General features: G+C 48.0%; 1 protein-coding gene across 1 annotated transcript in view; it reads right to left on the bottom strand.

Moving 5' to 3' along the window:
• ITGA9 (integrin subunit alpha 9) overlaps nucleotides 1-15,497 on the bottom strand; it is a 356,219-nt gene that overhangs the window by 116,636 nt on the left and 224,086 nt on the right. The window lies entirely within an intron of this gene.

Genomic DNA, 15,497 nt, shown 5'->3' with positions numbered 1-15,497 from the left:
GCCCTTGGGTGTCTCGTCACACAGCCTAGGTGCTCAGGGGATGTCTATGGAACTCTCACTTCTGAGATGGCATAAGGAGAGAATGCTTGGCTGAGGGGGACCCCAATGACATCTTTCCCAACTGCGACTTTCAGGAGAGCGGCATCCTTGGAAGGAGTGCCGGTGACTCCTTTTCTGTAGCTGACTGCACGGCGAGGGCTCCAGCACAGTCCCTACCCGGTCCACATAAAGCCCCACCTCTCCTTCCAAAATGGTGATCGGCTCCACTAGACACCAGTAGCCCAGTTATCTTCCTTCCTCCTCTGGTAAAGCTTTAGAGTTGCATTTTACCTGCTGAGTTGAGTAAGGGCAAACAGGACAGAGCTCTTATCCAAAGGTTGCAGGCTCCACAAGGTCCTCCTTTAACTCTCCCGGAGGAAAACTGAGACCTCAGTGGAGACCTTTTCACATACAGCTCTAACCACCTGTCCACCCACAGGAACACACTGGGGGCCATCGCTGTGCCACACAAGACACATGCTGGGTCAAGGCAAACCTTCGTTTGGAGAAGTGCACACACAACGGACAAAACACAGGCTTGGCCTCCAGACAGACCAGGCTCAGATCCCAGCTTCGCTGTTTCCTAGCTGCATCATCCTGGAACCACCTGTGCCTCTTGGAGCCTCAGGTTCCTCATTTTAAAATTGGGCTTAAAAATATAGTGGGTGATTATAATTACTATTACCCCCAGTTTCACAGGTGGGTCTGTACTCGCACAAATGCCCTGTCAGCCCCCTCACGCATGTTGTCTGTCTTTGCTAAAAACGGGCCCCTTGAGCACCAAATAACTCACCCATTCACCCCCCAGAATCCCACCTGGGCCCTGAGCCATACCTCTGGGGGTCCATGTGCACACATGAGGGTACATGACCTGTTCCATAGCCTTTGGGAGCTCCCTGAGAGCAGAGGCGGCCTCACTGAGGCCAAAGCTTCCAGACGGCCTGTGTGGTTTGAAAGCTGTTATCTACTCTCATCTCCCTCAATCCTACAGCCTGTGGACTGCTGTTCCGTATCCTTCACTCTATCTCAGTGAGGACCAGAAAGAAGCGAGTGAAAAAGAAAGAACTGTGGCCGGTGATTGAGTGTGGTGTGATGAGGGAGCCCATCCTCGCCTGCGAGGTTGACACGAGGGAGGGGGTGGAGGTGTCACAGCGGACCCTCTTGGTCCACATCCCCACCCTGTCTCTCCAGCTGCCGGCATCTGCATTTTTTCACCAGGGAGCTTTCTCTAGTGACAAAGCTCCTCTGTCCCCTTTGCAAGGCAGGCCAGAAGTGTCAGAGTATTAATGCCCCCAGGAGCAGCCCTCAACCAGTGACTGTTGAGAGGTGGTAGGTAAAGCCCCGGCCCCATCATCGCTTGGGTAGCATCACTCTGAGATGCTTATTCTATGGACCCCGAGTTCCCCAGTGGGAGTAACCCAGTTGTCCAACAGTAGTACTTGGCTTCATAACCTGACCGTTTTCAGCTGCTTTCTTTCTCCTCTCTCACTTCCCCATTCCCCTACCTTCACCTCCCATTTGAATTCTTCTCTCAGGGTTTACTTCTGGGGAAACCTAACCAAGACATGGGTGTCACTTTTGGTTCTTGTAAAGAACGCATAGCACAGATGCTTTTCAAGCCCTTGGGGACTGTAGCTCACATTCTCAGCCCTACCAAAGGCCTGCAAACCTGGGGCCATTGCAGAAACCCACTTGGACAAAGGATTCCTCTGCTGGAAACAGCTGCTGGCTTCAAATGAGGAGGGTGTGCTGGAAAACCTGCAGGCATGGCCTCAGTCTGTCGCCTGTCACCCCCAAAAGGCACAGAGACAAAGCTGCCCCTCAGTGATGAGTTTTAGCACCAAAGGCCTGATCTTACACAGCAAGACTCTATCACTATGGGGGCGGGGGTAGCATTTCTCCATTTCTCTGATTCTTGGTGGTTTCCCTTTCCAGGGAGATAAGAAATTAGCATCTCTCTCTAAGCTATTAGTTGTTTAAAAAGAGCATTTAATACTTAAAAACTACTAGTGCAATGTAAAACCTAATGGAACTGACACAGTAGTCATAAAGTAGGTAGAAGGACAGAAATATCCTTCATTTATCTATATACATATCCACCATCCATACATTTGTTCATTCAATAATATTAAGATCCGACTACATCCCAGGCATTTAGGTGTCAGGGATGAATCAGTGACTAAAAAGCCATTCAAGGCAGTTAGAAACAATTAGTATGTCAGATGACAGATTTGATGAAGAAAATTAGGGTACAGGGATGAGATGAGGATGTCCGGAACAGTAGGATATTTCTAATCAGGTGCCATCTGACCAGAGGCAAGAAGGAAGTGAGGGAGTGGGCCATATGCACATCTGAAGAAGAGTCAGTGCAAAGGCCCTGAGGCAGGAACAAGCTTGGTGTGTTGAAAGGAACAGCAAGGAGGCCATTGCGGCTACAGGCAAGGAGGAGAGGGGTGGATATGTTCAGAAGCAGCAATTGGGTTGGGTCTTATGGAGCCTTATGGGTACTGAATGGAATGAAGCTTTACAATGAGATGGGAAGCCATTGGAGGGTTGTATGCAAAGGAGTGTAACAGAGCAAGGGTGAAAGCAGGAGTCTAATTAGGAAGGAAGCCACTGCAGCAAATAATAGGCAAAGAAGATGGTAACCTGGGCCAGGATGGAAGCAATGATGATGGCAAAAAGTGGTTGCCTTAGGGACGGGCTCTGCAGGTCCAGTCAGCAGGCCACGGTGGGACAGCTGAGGGGTGAGAGAGAAAGAGGGAGCCAGGAAGAATGGAGTTGCCGTTTCCTGCAAATGGAACTGGTCTGGGGGGATTAGGATCCCACTTTGGACATCCTTCTCTCCTGTTAGAAATGCTCTCATTCATGATGTGGGTGATGACTAGATGGATACAGATGTATGCAAAAATGTATTGATCTGCACACTTAAGATGTATGTATTTTAATCTATGTAAATTGTATCTCAAGGGGAAAAATGCTATTAAAGACTAAAAATGAAACCCCCAAAATGAACTAATTAACTACACTAATAGTTGCTGATGGGTCCAGGAAAAAAAAAAAAGGACGGAGAAATGAGCCCTGGATTCGGCCAGGTGGAGGTGATGCTCATCTGCATGTCACCTGTTAGTCACACAGCCAGTCTCAAGCACAGTCTACTCTCTGGCTCAGGGAACCTTCCCCTTTTCTCTAGTTGAGCACACATTCTCTTTATCTCAGTCTTAGTGTGTGGCAGCTGTGCTCACGGCTCAGTGACCCTGTCACCTCTAGGAAGGGGACCACCCCCCCCACACCCCGCCCACTGTCCTGAGACCTTCCTCTAGAGGCCTCAGGACCCCTCCCTGGTTTTGAATTTCTCTGTTTTCTCCAGCATACGTTCCTTTACGGAAGAGCTCACCTTGTTGCTTCCTGCATGGTGGAATGGCTGCCATTTAAAAATTTAGCACTAGAGAGAAGCAGCATCACCTCTAGCCACGGAGACAGAGACTGATTTCCCCAGTCAGCCAACCAGATTTTCAGGAAAGCATCTGAGAGACTTCCTGGCGGCTCAGACAAGGAAAGCTGGGCCAAAAGGTGATGTTAGCACCAGCTCAGTCACTTACTGGTTGTGTGACCTCAGCCTCATTAACCTTTATGAGTCTTGAACATAAAATGATTGTGTTCCCTTAACTTTGGGAGTCCTGACTCCCTCATCTACGCATTGGCAATAAGAGCCCCCATCACACAGGGCTGTGGTGAGGGCTCAATGAGATAAACCCCCCGAGCCCCGTGCTTGAAGGATGCTTCATAAAAGCCTCCTCCTTCCCTCCCCAGGCACTCTGTGAGCGTCTCCATGTCTGCCCAGAGGGCATCACACCCAGAGCACCACCAGGCCCCTGCTCCAAGTGCATTTAGGGTCCTCATCAATGTCTTGGTAAGTTACCAAGTTAGATGACCTGAAGTCAGGAGCTCAGATCTCCCTCAAATTTTGCTATGCAGGCAAATACCTAAGGATCTTGTTGAAATGCAGATACTGGTCAGCAGATCCGGGGAGTCAGGGTGGAGATTTTGCATGTCTAACAGGCTCCTAGGTGAGGCTGTGCTGCTGGTCCATGACTGTATTTTGAGTAGCAAGGCTATAAATGACACAACTTCCAAATAGCATAAAAAGACCAGAAAAAATTAGAATAAAGGCATCACAAATAAATGCAAGTGTGCTATGGCTGCCACGTTAACAGAAATATCATTTTTAGATCTGGGGCAATAATAACTCTATGCTGGGCACACTGGATAGCAGTGCAGGCCTGAGTTTTACATTTTAAGAAGGAAACAGATAAAAAGAACAGTAAAGAAGGGGCTGGAAATATATATACCAAACAGTCAGAAGGACAGGGGTACTGGACCTTGACCTTTCTTTTTTTTTTTTGCGGTACGCGGGCCTCTCACTGCTGTGGCCTCTCCCGTTGCGGAGCACAGGCTCCGGATGCACAGGCTCAGTGGCCATGGCTCACGGGCCCAGCCTCTCCGCGGCATGTGGGATCTTCCTGAACCGGGGCACGAACCCATGTCCCCTGCATCGGCAGGCGGACTCTCAACCACTGCGCCACCAGGGAAGGCCGACCTTGACCTTTCTTGCACAGATTGGCCTGGATGTAGAGCTGGAGCACCTCTGTTGGAGGCCCTGAATCCAAATACAGTGACATCTTGACTGGAATGGCTTCATCTTGTGAAAATAAGAAATGCAGGTATCAATGATGATAGATAAGGTGGACAGATAGAAATTACCTTATACTTTATCAGGATCCAAAGTCTACTGTAGGAGTAGTCCCCTTGGGCACTGCTTATTAGGCAGAACTGGGTCACATCACCTGCTGGTTCTCACCAGGGGCTCTGCTGCACCTGACTATGGCCAAACTAGATCTCCCCAAAAGGTATTCCTGAGGGTGACTGCAAAAAAAATCCTAAATGCAGTAACGCAGAGCTTGAAAAAACTTTGGCAGAAGGACAATAAGACAGTAATTGTGCTGGTCACTTGCCTGTTTGTCTGTGATTCATTCCCTGCCCTTCCCCCTTTCTTCTTTTTTTTTAAATTAACCAATTTATTTATTTTTGGCTGCGTTGGATCTTCGTTGCTTCATGTGGGCTTTCTCTAGTTGTGGCAAGGGGGGGCTACTCTTCGTTGCGGCGCACAGGCTTCTCACTGCGGTGGCTTCTCTTGTTGCGGAGCACAGGCTCTAGGTGCACAGGCCTCAGCAGTTGTGGCTCGCGGGCTCTAGAGCACAGGCTCAGTAGTTGTGGCGCACGGGCTTAGTTGCTCTGCGGCATGTGGGATCTTCTCAGACCAGGGATCGAACCCGTGTCCTCTGCATTGGCAGGCGGATTCTTAACCACTGTGCCACCAGGGACCTCTCCTTCCCCCTTTCTGCTTTGTATCTCAGAGACACTTGCAAACGACCACTCCCAGGTTCCTGCTGTGGCTGACTCTGCCGATGCATCCCAGTGCTACTCTTCTCTTCCTCCCCGTAAACTGAACCTGGCTGTGTTTGGGGTGGCAGTGTGTCCAGCCAGCAAAACTCATCTCCCGGCCTCCCTTGTGGCTGGCGTGGCCATGTGACATGGTTCTGCAATGAGATGTACATGGAAAATGCTGAGTGGAGCTTCAGGAAAACTCCTTAAAAGGGAGCAGGCCTGTTATGTTTCTTCTTCTTATTGCCTGGAATACAGTTGCAGTGTTGGAAGTGGACACCAAGAAGCAATGTGTATGAGGCAAGGCTGAGTGGAAAGAGAGAGGAACTGGGTTTCTGATGGCATCGTACAATTACTTACCAGTCCACTCTGAGACTTATTATTACAAAGGAAATATCAAAATCTCATTAGGATCACTTACATGCAGCCAAACACATTTCTAACTGGTTTTTAAAATCAGCTGCTTAATCTACTTGCTTAGGAGAACAGGACAGGCTGGCTAGTTATTCTTAGGTGCCTGGGGAAGAATGATGCCAGTGGCCATCAGGGAGCAGGGATGCTCCTTGTAAGGCTGGCCTCAAAGGGATGAAATGACAGCTCTGGAAAACTGGACTGCAATGGACCACAGCTGTGCATTCATGTTGTCTCTTAAATTCCAAGGGCCTCCACAGTTGCTGATTCCCCTATTCAGGAGTTGGCAGAAATATCCTGTGTGCAACTGACACTGAGAACATCACAAAAACACCTCAAGAGCTCAAAGACCTTTGTCCATATGCTTGTAATATACCTTCAGATCACAAAGAGCACCCACTGATGGTAATTCTGCTGTAGCAAGTGCTTTTAGTGGTCCATGCCATCCCCTGGGTCCCCTTGATGTGTCCACCCTCTGGCTTCAGTGCGCATTTGCTTTCACAAGCCAGCACCTGTGGGTTTTCTGAGGCCTGCCCTCTGGCTTCTGGAGCCGCTCCATCCACACCTCACCCTCAGAGCATGGAAAGTGCCTGGGGCTTCATTTCCTCCATAACTGGCCCTTAACCAATGACCAATGCTCATGGGAGAACCAAAGCCCAGGTTCCTGGCCTTGAGATGTGGCAGTGCCGAGGTGTGGCCCCCATTTCAGAGCTCACGCGAGGCCACCCTCTTCATGACTTCGCCTGAGACGCACCCTTTCTTGCCCTGCTCCCCCAACTCCCCACGTGGAGCTCCCTGGGGAGCACATCCCTCATAAACCACTTGACATGAATCCTCACCTCGGGATCTGCTTCAGGAAACCCAGTCTGAAACACCTAATTCTTCTTGATTTTTTTAGTTTTCTTTTGTTGGACTTAGCAGATGAATTTCATGGCTTTCTTTTTAAGAGGTGCTGTGCTGCTTTATAAAAAAGATTTAAAATCCAAGACTCCCCCTTTCCTCTTAAAAGAGGGAATTATTAAATTGCTGTTGTGCAGTTCATTAGGAAAAAAAATATAGAGGCTTAACACGTGTTTTCTAAACTCCCCCCGCACATATCTGCCCAAGTCCTGCAGCTCTGGAAAACTACTTTCGTGAAAAATCCTTGTCATAGCTACAGCTCTGTTGACATTTCTCAAGCAAAACGTAGCCTTCCTTCCCAATGCAGTGAATACACAAATGCAGCTTTTCACATACGTGAAAACTGAACCCCGCCGTGGAACACTGAGGCCACGGTGTAATTTGAAATGGGTGTCTGGGTTTCTCCCCCACTTCCTCGCTGCTGGCTGTCACAGAAAGGGCCCAGCCTTCCTCCCACGCACAGCTTCACTCTGGGTTAGGACAGCTCTGATGGGGTCAGAAAAATGCTAGCGCGATGGCCACAGGTAACCCAGGGTGAGGACCTGCAAACCTGGCCTGGTCCCTGCTCCCCACCACCCACACTCCTCCTCTCCAGGAGGAAGGTCAGGGCCGGCAGAAATAAGTCAGAAACTCAAGGGGCTCTAGGGAACATGGGATTTGCCTCTGACAAGCGGGATGGGGAAGACCATTGGAGTGAGAGAGTGTGCTCTGTGTTAAGAGCTTCAAATGGCCCTTAGATCCAGGTGAGGTCTTTCTGCCTGGCATTAAGCAGGAAGTTCAAGGTAAAGCACTAGGGGGCTTGGGGCACTGGATTAAAAACAGGAAAGGGGCGGAAAAGACTTACTATTTTCTGAGTATCAACATCCACCCTCAGGGCTCTCTTACAAGGGCAAGCAGCAAGTTCATGCATCATCTTAATGGCCTGGCCAAGATGACTATAAACATCTAAGGGTTGCATTTTACTCGAGGCTACTATTAACTTGACAAGAGACACCGGAGAAAGCAGAACACAATGAAAATCAGTTCCTGCCATGAATGGGGGCAGTGGCAAGGTGCAGGAAGGCTGTATGAAATCTGTTTACACGCTCAATGATGAGGTGCACGCACTTCCGCCCGCAAACCCTTCCAAAGCACGATGCTGGGCTGCCCAGCTCCACTTAATACATTTCATTTTGTCCCTGTGTACGGATGTGGCTTCTGTGTGGAACCTTTTGTCTTGAGAACAGGCCAGGGCACTCCCACAAACATAAAGGTATACAAACATGGCAGGGTCTAATCTTGCCTGATCTACCTGAGTTAGAAACTGGATCAGTCTTATGGCCTGGTGCCACGGTGAATGGTTTGCCTTGAACTTTAGAAGGGGTTGCCCTTTCTGGGGTAAATGTAGACATAGCTGGAAGAATCACTTTACAAGAGATGCAAACTTGTTAGCCCTCTATGTGTCTTGTCGTAAAGAATAAGCCACTGAAAGCTGCAGAAGCTGCCCTGCAGCTTTTCCCCGCCAAAGCTGAGTTTAATTCAGAACTCAAAGCACTCACTCCTCAGAGAAAGCAAAACTGGGCTTCCCTTCCAGCATCTTTCTACATTATTGTCACACCTCCCACGTTAGACCCTGTCATGGAGGAAATAAAAGGACACAGGCTCGTTCCTCCATTGCAGCTCCTCCAGAAGACTAGGAGGTGATGCAACAACTCATCAGTCGAATCCAGTGACTTACAACCAATGGGTGACAAGCAGGAACTACACTTCTTACAAACAGGAAGTGCCCCGAATGCGATCAAACGCATCACAGTGGAGGGTCTATGTTCTCCCCACTTGATTCATGATCACTCATCCTCCTCACCTGTCTCCCTCCTCCAGATTATCATATTAAGTGAAGTCAGAGAAAGACAAATACCCAATGATATCACTTATATGTGGAATCTACAAAAATGTTATTTACAAAACAGAAACAGACTCACAGCCATAGAAAACAAACTTATGGTTACCAAAGAGGACAGCAGGGGGGAGGGGGGAGAGATAAATCAGGAGCTTGGGATTAACATATACATATTACTATATGTAAAATAAAGAGGGAAGAGATATGGGGATATATGTATATGTATAGCTGATTCACTTTGTTATATGTATATGTATGTGTAACTGAATCACTTTGCTGTATACCTGAAACTAACACAACATTGTAAATTAACTATACTTCAATTAAAAAAAAAAAAGGTAAGGGACTTCCTGGCAGTCCAGTGGTTAAGACTCCATGCTTCTGATGCAGGGGGCATGGGTACAATCCCTGGTCAGGGAACTAAGATCCCATATGCCGTGCAGCACAGCCAAAAATTAAAAAAAAAAAAAAAAAAAGGTAAAAAAAATTTCATGAACACCACATTTGGGTTGACCCTCTCCAATTCCCTCCTTCCCCTCAATACACACTCACTCTCCAGTGTCTGGCTAGCTGATCTGCTGCCCAGGGGTAGACCTGAATTGCCATCAAGGCTGCAGAAAAACTAGGTTCTACCAGAAATCCAGGTCCATGGGCCAAACAGGCAGGCAAGACAAAAGGACTAGAACATGTGGAAAACAGCAAAGTGGGAGGTCACGACTGGTGGCCTACAGGCTGGATGCAGTCAAGAGGACATGTTTTGTTTGGCCCATACAATGTTCAGAGAATATTTTAATTAGCTGCCAATGCCATGAGATTTCACATAAAAATGTGGATTTTTGGCTTTTGTTGAAAAATAGGAAGTCTGGCAAACTGGCCCTCCTCCCATCTGGCAACAGGTGACCGCTGCTGGGCATGGGTTGCCTTCTGTGGAATAGGCTGGAATCCTCCATTTTTCCACAGTCTCCACTGCTTCCTACTGTCCCACACCCAGCCCCCTTCACCCATTTACAACACCTGCCTTGCCCCACTCCTGTAGACTGTGAGGTGTGCGCCTGCAGAATCCCAGTGAAGTGCTATGAGGCCAACTTACAACTTCTGGAAGCCTAGAAAGTGAAGTGCTCAGGGTGGAGGTGCTGGTGAGCCCTGCTCAGATGGCTTGCACCTTTCAGGCTGCTCCAGCCCACTTCCAGCTGCCAGGGTCTGCATCTCTGTGCCTGAGAACATCGTTCCAGAACTGTGTAGATGGCTCTGGCCATGCATGTTATAAGACATTAGTACTGGCGAATAAACACCCCGAGAAGGCCTCAACCACTGACTCTTTGGGAGGGGGTGTAAATCCCCAGCTCCCTCACCCCTGAAGCTTGTGTTCTGTCCTGTTTCCCGAGTTGCCCTGCAGGATGAAGCCCCATCACCCACTGTGGTACCTGGTGTAAAAGCACCCTCTTCATTAGCTGCCTTCACCTGCCTGTATCACTTCACTTCCTTACCAGTGTTTCCTGCACCTCTCAAATAAATGAATTGACCTCAATTCCTTGTTTCAAGGTCAGCATCTGGGAGACCCAAATCAAGAGTGCATGCTGTGGAGAAGAGACTAGGTCAGGAGCCTGCCCTTCCTCTCTCTTCTTTCCCAGCGTGGGCTTCCCTAACTCCAAGGCAAACTGCTGCGTCCCCTTTGTACCCAAAAGTCAGCTGCGAGCTCTCCCGCACCTGCTTGAAGCTTACAATGTCCGTGTTCCACGTGTGCAAGGCAGTCAATATCATAAAGACGTACTCATGAACCCAGCCTCTTTTTTTGAGTTTCTCTCGCTCATGTGAGTTATTCATGAGTGCAGGAGTCCTACCTGACAAGCTACTTCAGCACAGAACAGCAGGCATCAGCATTCCTAAAATGTCCTGACATCACCCTGCCACTAGGAGTGGTACTGGTCCTTTGTCCCTCATGGGCAACCTCTTTCCATCTCGCTGGATTCCTTTTGTCCCTCCTCCTTTGCTCTCCTCTGCCGTCTCACCCTTACTCCAGCCCAGCTCTGGACTTCACCTCCCAAATAAATTCGCCCACCTCACCCACCGACCCCAGGTCTGCAATGTTGGCACCGGCTGACACCAACTCTTCAGACGCCCATCCATCTACCCCTAGCATCTGTCTAGGGATTTTGCCCAACCCAAGACTAGCTGTCACAGTACCGACTTGCTTCACCTTCAAAGCAACTTCTCAGCACCTCTGTAGAGCAGCTGGCATCTTGTACTTTAAATGCTGCCTGATATGTCTTTCACCCTATTAGGCTCTGAGCTCCCTGGGAGCTAGGACCAGCGCTTATTCCTCCTTGCGTCTCCTAGCTGCCGGTACAGACCCTGGCACTTAGCGGATACTTAATCACTGCTGTCCAAACAACTCCATTCCTGTTCCACGGATGCAAGAAGAGCTAAGTCCCTTTGTGCCAAGTAGCACCAAGGCAAGAAATGACAACTCAACTTTATCTTGATTCCAGTGCCACATAGCTGTAATGACTCCAGAGGGCACCGTTCATGTATTCTGCAGAACTGTACTCTGAGGTGTCGCTCATGTAGAGCCCAAGGTGAACATGACCCTAAAGTTGTATGATGCAGTGGTATTCCAAACCATGTTTTCTCCATTATTATTCTCTCTTTTAGCTTTATGTAGGTGAGAGAAAAGTCAACCCTGTGCAGCCCACATTCTTATAAGCAGTCTTCCCTTAAAGGAAGAACAAATCCACGAAAGAAGCCTCGCATGAGATAGAAAAATCCATCTCAAGTGATATTTTTTTGTTCAGTCTCAGAAACTGATACATCACTAATTGTGTGATGACAGAGAAGACTGGAGACCTTGTAGTCAGGGCCTGGGCCCTGAGTTGCTTTGTGACTCTGGACAAGAGGGACAGCTAGTCTTCCACCCATCCACCCAACTATCCATCTACCCACATCACCTGTGCAGCCATGCAAGGGGCCTGCATGGGTGACCCCTGAACTGAGATGTGAGGTCAGAGCAGTTCATTAAACAAACTGGGGCTGGGGTATTCCTGGGTAAAGGCAGCTTCAGTAATAAAGTATGAATGGATTCAAGCATGTATGTGGGGGATGGTGAACAACAAGGCCAGGGAGGAAGGGAGGCAGGAAGGACCAGGCTGGGAAGGGCCTCTCATGAACAGCTGAGGAGCCTGAGCTCCATCCTGAAGAATGTGAAGCAGGAGGAGTGACAAGATTAAGTTTCTTCTCAAATTTTTATGGTAAAACAGATTATAGGCTTATTTTTATTAATCTTTAAAATTATATATTTACTGAGGCAATAATTTTTTTACATTTGCTTAATATTTTCAATATTTGTAAAAATTGTTTTTGCTTACTTTTTTTATTTGGCTTTAATACACTTTTTATTCAACAATACGCTGTATCTGTAACTGTTTCTCAGGAAGAGTTTCACGGCTGTTCAAGCTTTCATGACTTTTGTGGCAGATGCTGCCAGTGCCTTGCTCGTGTTCCCTGTAAACACCCGTAGGGCTGGTCACTTGAGGCCAGTCCCCTTCCAGGCCCAAAGCTCCCCCATCTCTCTGCCTGAGTTGTTTCCTGGCCCCAGGAAGTATGGCCCAGAGCCAGGGAAGGCTGCAAAGGCTAGACAGTTAATGCCTTTGGAGTGATTCTCCATGGATGAGCAGCAGGAGTTGGTGGATAAACCCTCCAGCAGCTTCCTTACCCTACAGAGCAGTGAGTCTGAGGGGTGACTCTGTCTCTCAGAGGGTCTGCAGCAGGATGGAGACCGAACTGCTCACAGCACCACCTGCCCCTCCGTGCACACTCTCCTGTCTCTCGTCACTCACCACTCCCACACCGTGCCCCACCCCCACCCCCGGAGACCACTCTCTAAACTACCTACACCACCACCAGCGTGTCTGGGTCTGCTTTGGGGGGAATCCAAAACAGGAGAGTTAGTAGACTTTACAAATTCTTATATATTCAAGGATATCTTTATTTTGCCTTTACCATGGAGGGCAAGTTGGTTGGGTATAGAATTCTTATTTCACCATGGAACAATAATTTCTAATTATTGCTATTAATGTTACAGAAATCTGTAGAAAATGGCTTTCTTTGTTTTCTGTTAGTACGAGTAGTATCATTTTTATACCTGTAAAATTAGAAATGTCATGAGGTTATGTGTAAACATTAAACTGTTCTTAACACTTTTGCCTAATGTCTGCAGCACCCATTCAAGAAAACGGAGATCCTTCTTTGCTGTCTACTCATGTCTTCTATTCCAGTGATTCTGGAACTGTTTCTATTTGCTGATTCTCCAGCCTCCACCTTCCATACCTAGTCTTCACTGCCATCCTTCTCCACTGCTCTGTTCTTTTTCTCTGAATTCTCAGAGACCTCCTCAAATACACCCTCTGCAACAATGAATCAACTTCCCGTACTGCCAATTCTGCCCTCTCCTGATCATAACACATATTTTTTTTCTTTTTGGCCATGCTGCGTGGCATGCAAGATCTTAGTTCCCCAACCAGGGATCTAACACAGGCCCCCTGCAGTGGAAGCATGGAGTCTTAAGCACTGGACCGCCAGAGAAGTCCCCATAGCACATATTTTGATTCTGTCATTACCTTCTTGGCTTCATTGTAATATTTCCTTATCCCACTCAAAACCTTTATTTTTGCTTCTCTCTCAGCCCATTCCCTTTTCTTCTCAGTCTGTTGTTCTTCTATCTGATCATTTGCTGCGTTCATTTTTTTCTTGAATTTTACTAAAAACAAAAGCAGATGCTCAGTCAAATTTACTTTTGTTTTCTATTAATAGTCTTTTAAAAGGTATGCTTTCCCTCTGTATCTGGAGGTATACTTTTCTTACTTAATGTGCTAGAACCTTTTGGTAGGGCCCATGTTGGTTCTGGTAGGTGGATCATGGTGGGTGGGCCCTCTCCTGTCTCCCTCATTACCCACCTGCATGCCGTGAAAATCTTGCTCTGAGCTGAGTGATGCCATTTATATTCCCCAGTTGCTTAACTTTGCAGTTGTGGTTGTAGTCACAGGAAGGGAATTTTTTTCTCTATTACTCCTTCTCCTGCTACACTGAGGGCCATCTCACCCATCTGCTTTTCTAGCCAGTCCTGCCTCTGCAGCAGCTACATGATATAATGTCTCTGTGCCCTGCCACCTTTACTGGACTAATGCTCACCACATCCTGAAGAGCCCGATACCCTGTCAACTTTCTGCCAAATTGAAACCTAGTGTCCCCTGTGCCAAAGGTTTTTTTTTTTTTTTTTTTTTTGAGGTATGCGGGCCTCTCACTGTTGTGGCCTCTCCCGTTGCGGAGCACAGGCTCCGGGCACGCAGGCTCCGGACGCTCAGGCTCAGTGGCCATGGCTTACTGGCCCAGCCGCTCCGCGGCATGTGGGATCTTCCCGGACCGGGGCACGAACCCGTGTCCCCTGCATCGCACTGCGCCACCAGGGAAGCCCCTGTGCCAAAGGTTTTAAAGGTTGCTGGGACTCAATGCCAAAGAGATAAAAATGTGCTCTCATTGGCCCCATGATCAGTTACAGTAGCTAGTGACACACCTATGTCCTCACATGCGTCGTCCTTGACTGACCAGAGTCCCCTTGTCCAGGATGTCAGGGAGGCTACTCACCACCGCCCCCAGTGGTCAATGATGATGACAGGGTGGAAATGGTGCTCCCCTTCCACTTCAAGGGGAGACAGTTCTGCTGAGTGATTTATGCTCTAGGGCATTCCCCCACCTCTTTCCACCCCACAACCCAGACCAAGGCTGGATTTTACACCCTTACTCAGCCCTTTCTGCCCCAACCTGCTTCCCTCACTTCTTTTCTCCTGGGAACATTCCTCCAATAAATCAGGTGCACCTGGATCACATGCAGTAAGGAGGGAATGGGAAAATGTATGTAAAACCCGTGGTGTATAACACATGGTCAATAAATGCTACTTCCCATTACCCAAATAATTATGATTAAGGATATAACCATTTGCTCATACTAATCTCTGTAGAAGATATTCATCATAATATTATTTAAAAGAGAATAAAATTGGAAATAATCTAAATATCCAATAGTAGGAATTCATAGGCAATCCATACTATATCCTATGATAGAATATTATACAGTCTCCAAGCCAAAAAGAAAAACATGGTGAAGGGAAGTAAAGCAAGATGCAGGAGGCTACTTAGTTTATAAATTATACCACCAAGTCCTATGTACTAACAGAGTGGGGCAAGCTCTGAGCTTCCTAGCAGACAACAGAGACAACGAAGCTTAGTTGGTTATAAGGATGACTGTGTCCACAGATATGAACAAGCCAAAATGCTCTGGAAAAGCACAGCTATTCCTAATTCTGAGACAAAGAGGAAGTTCTCCCACGGGTCCTGAGTGACAGGAATACATTCAATGCGATGACCCAGTCACCAGCCACATCCTCTTAGTTACCATAAAGGTGAGTTCCACAGGTCTGGTCCCTGAGTGAACCCCCCTCCCCCCATCCACCCTCCTACGCCCCACAAGAAGATCCATCACAGACATGACATTCTGTAAAAGAGATTCGGTGCACAGCCAGGTAATAGAACCCTGAAGATTCTTGGCTCCCTCTGGACTGGGCTTAAATCAGGGACAATTTTGGGGGTGTAGAAGTGGCTGGAAAGCATGCCCTTCTTGCATTCAATGCCTCTGTGGCCTCCCCTACCCTGTAGCTCCAGAAGCTACGGAGCATCAGAGATTCTAACATGACCGCTTGGGATGTTCTTGAAGCGCCTTTCAGGATGTCTCCATATGCCAGCTGCCCCCTAAGCCGGGCAGGGTTGGCACAGT

This window comes from Delphinapterus leucas, chromosome 10, assembly GCF_059928025.1.
Source record: "Delphinapterus leucas isolate spDelLeu-1000000601 "Yukka" chromosome 10, BTC_Dleu_Yukka2, whole genome shotgun sequence".
NCBI lineage: Eukaryota > Metazoa > Chordata > Mammalia > Artiodactyla > Monodontidae > Delphinapterus > Delphinapterus leucas.
This window is presented reverse-complemented; position numbering and strand designations above follow the sequence as displayed.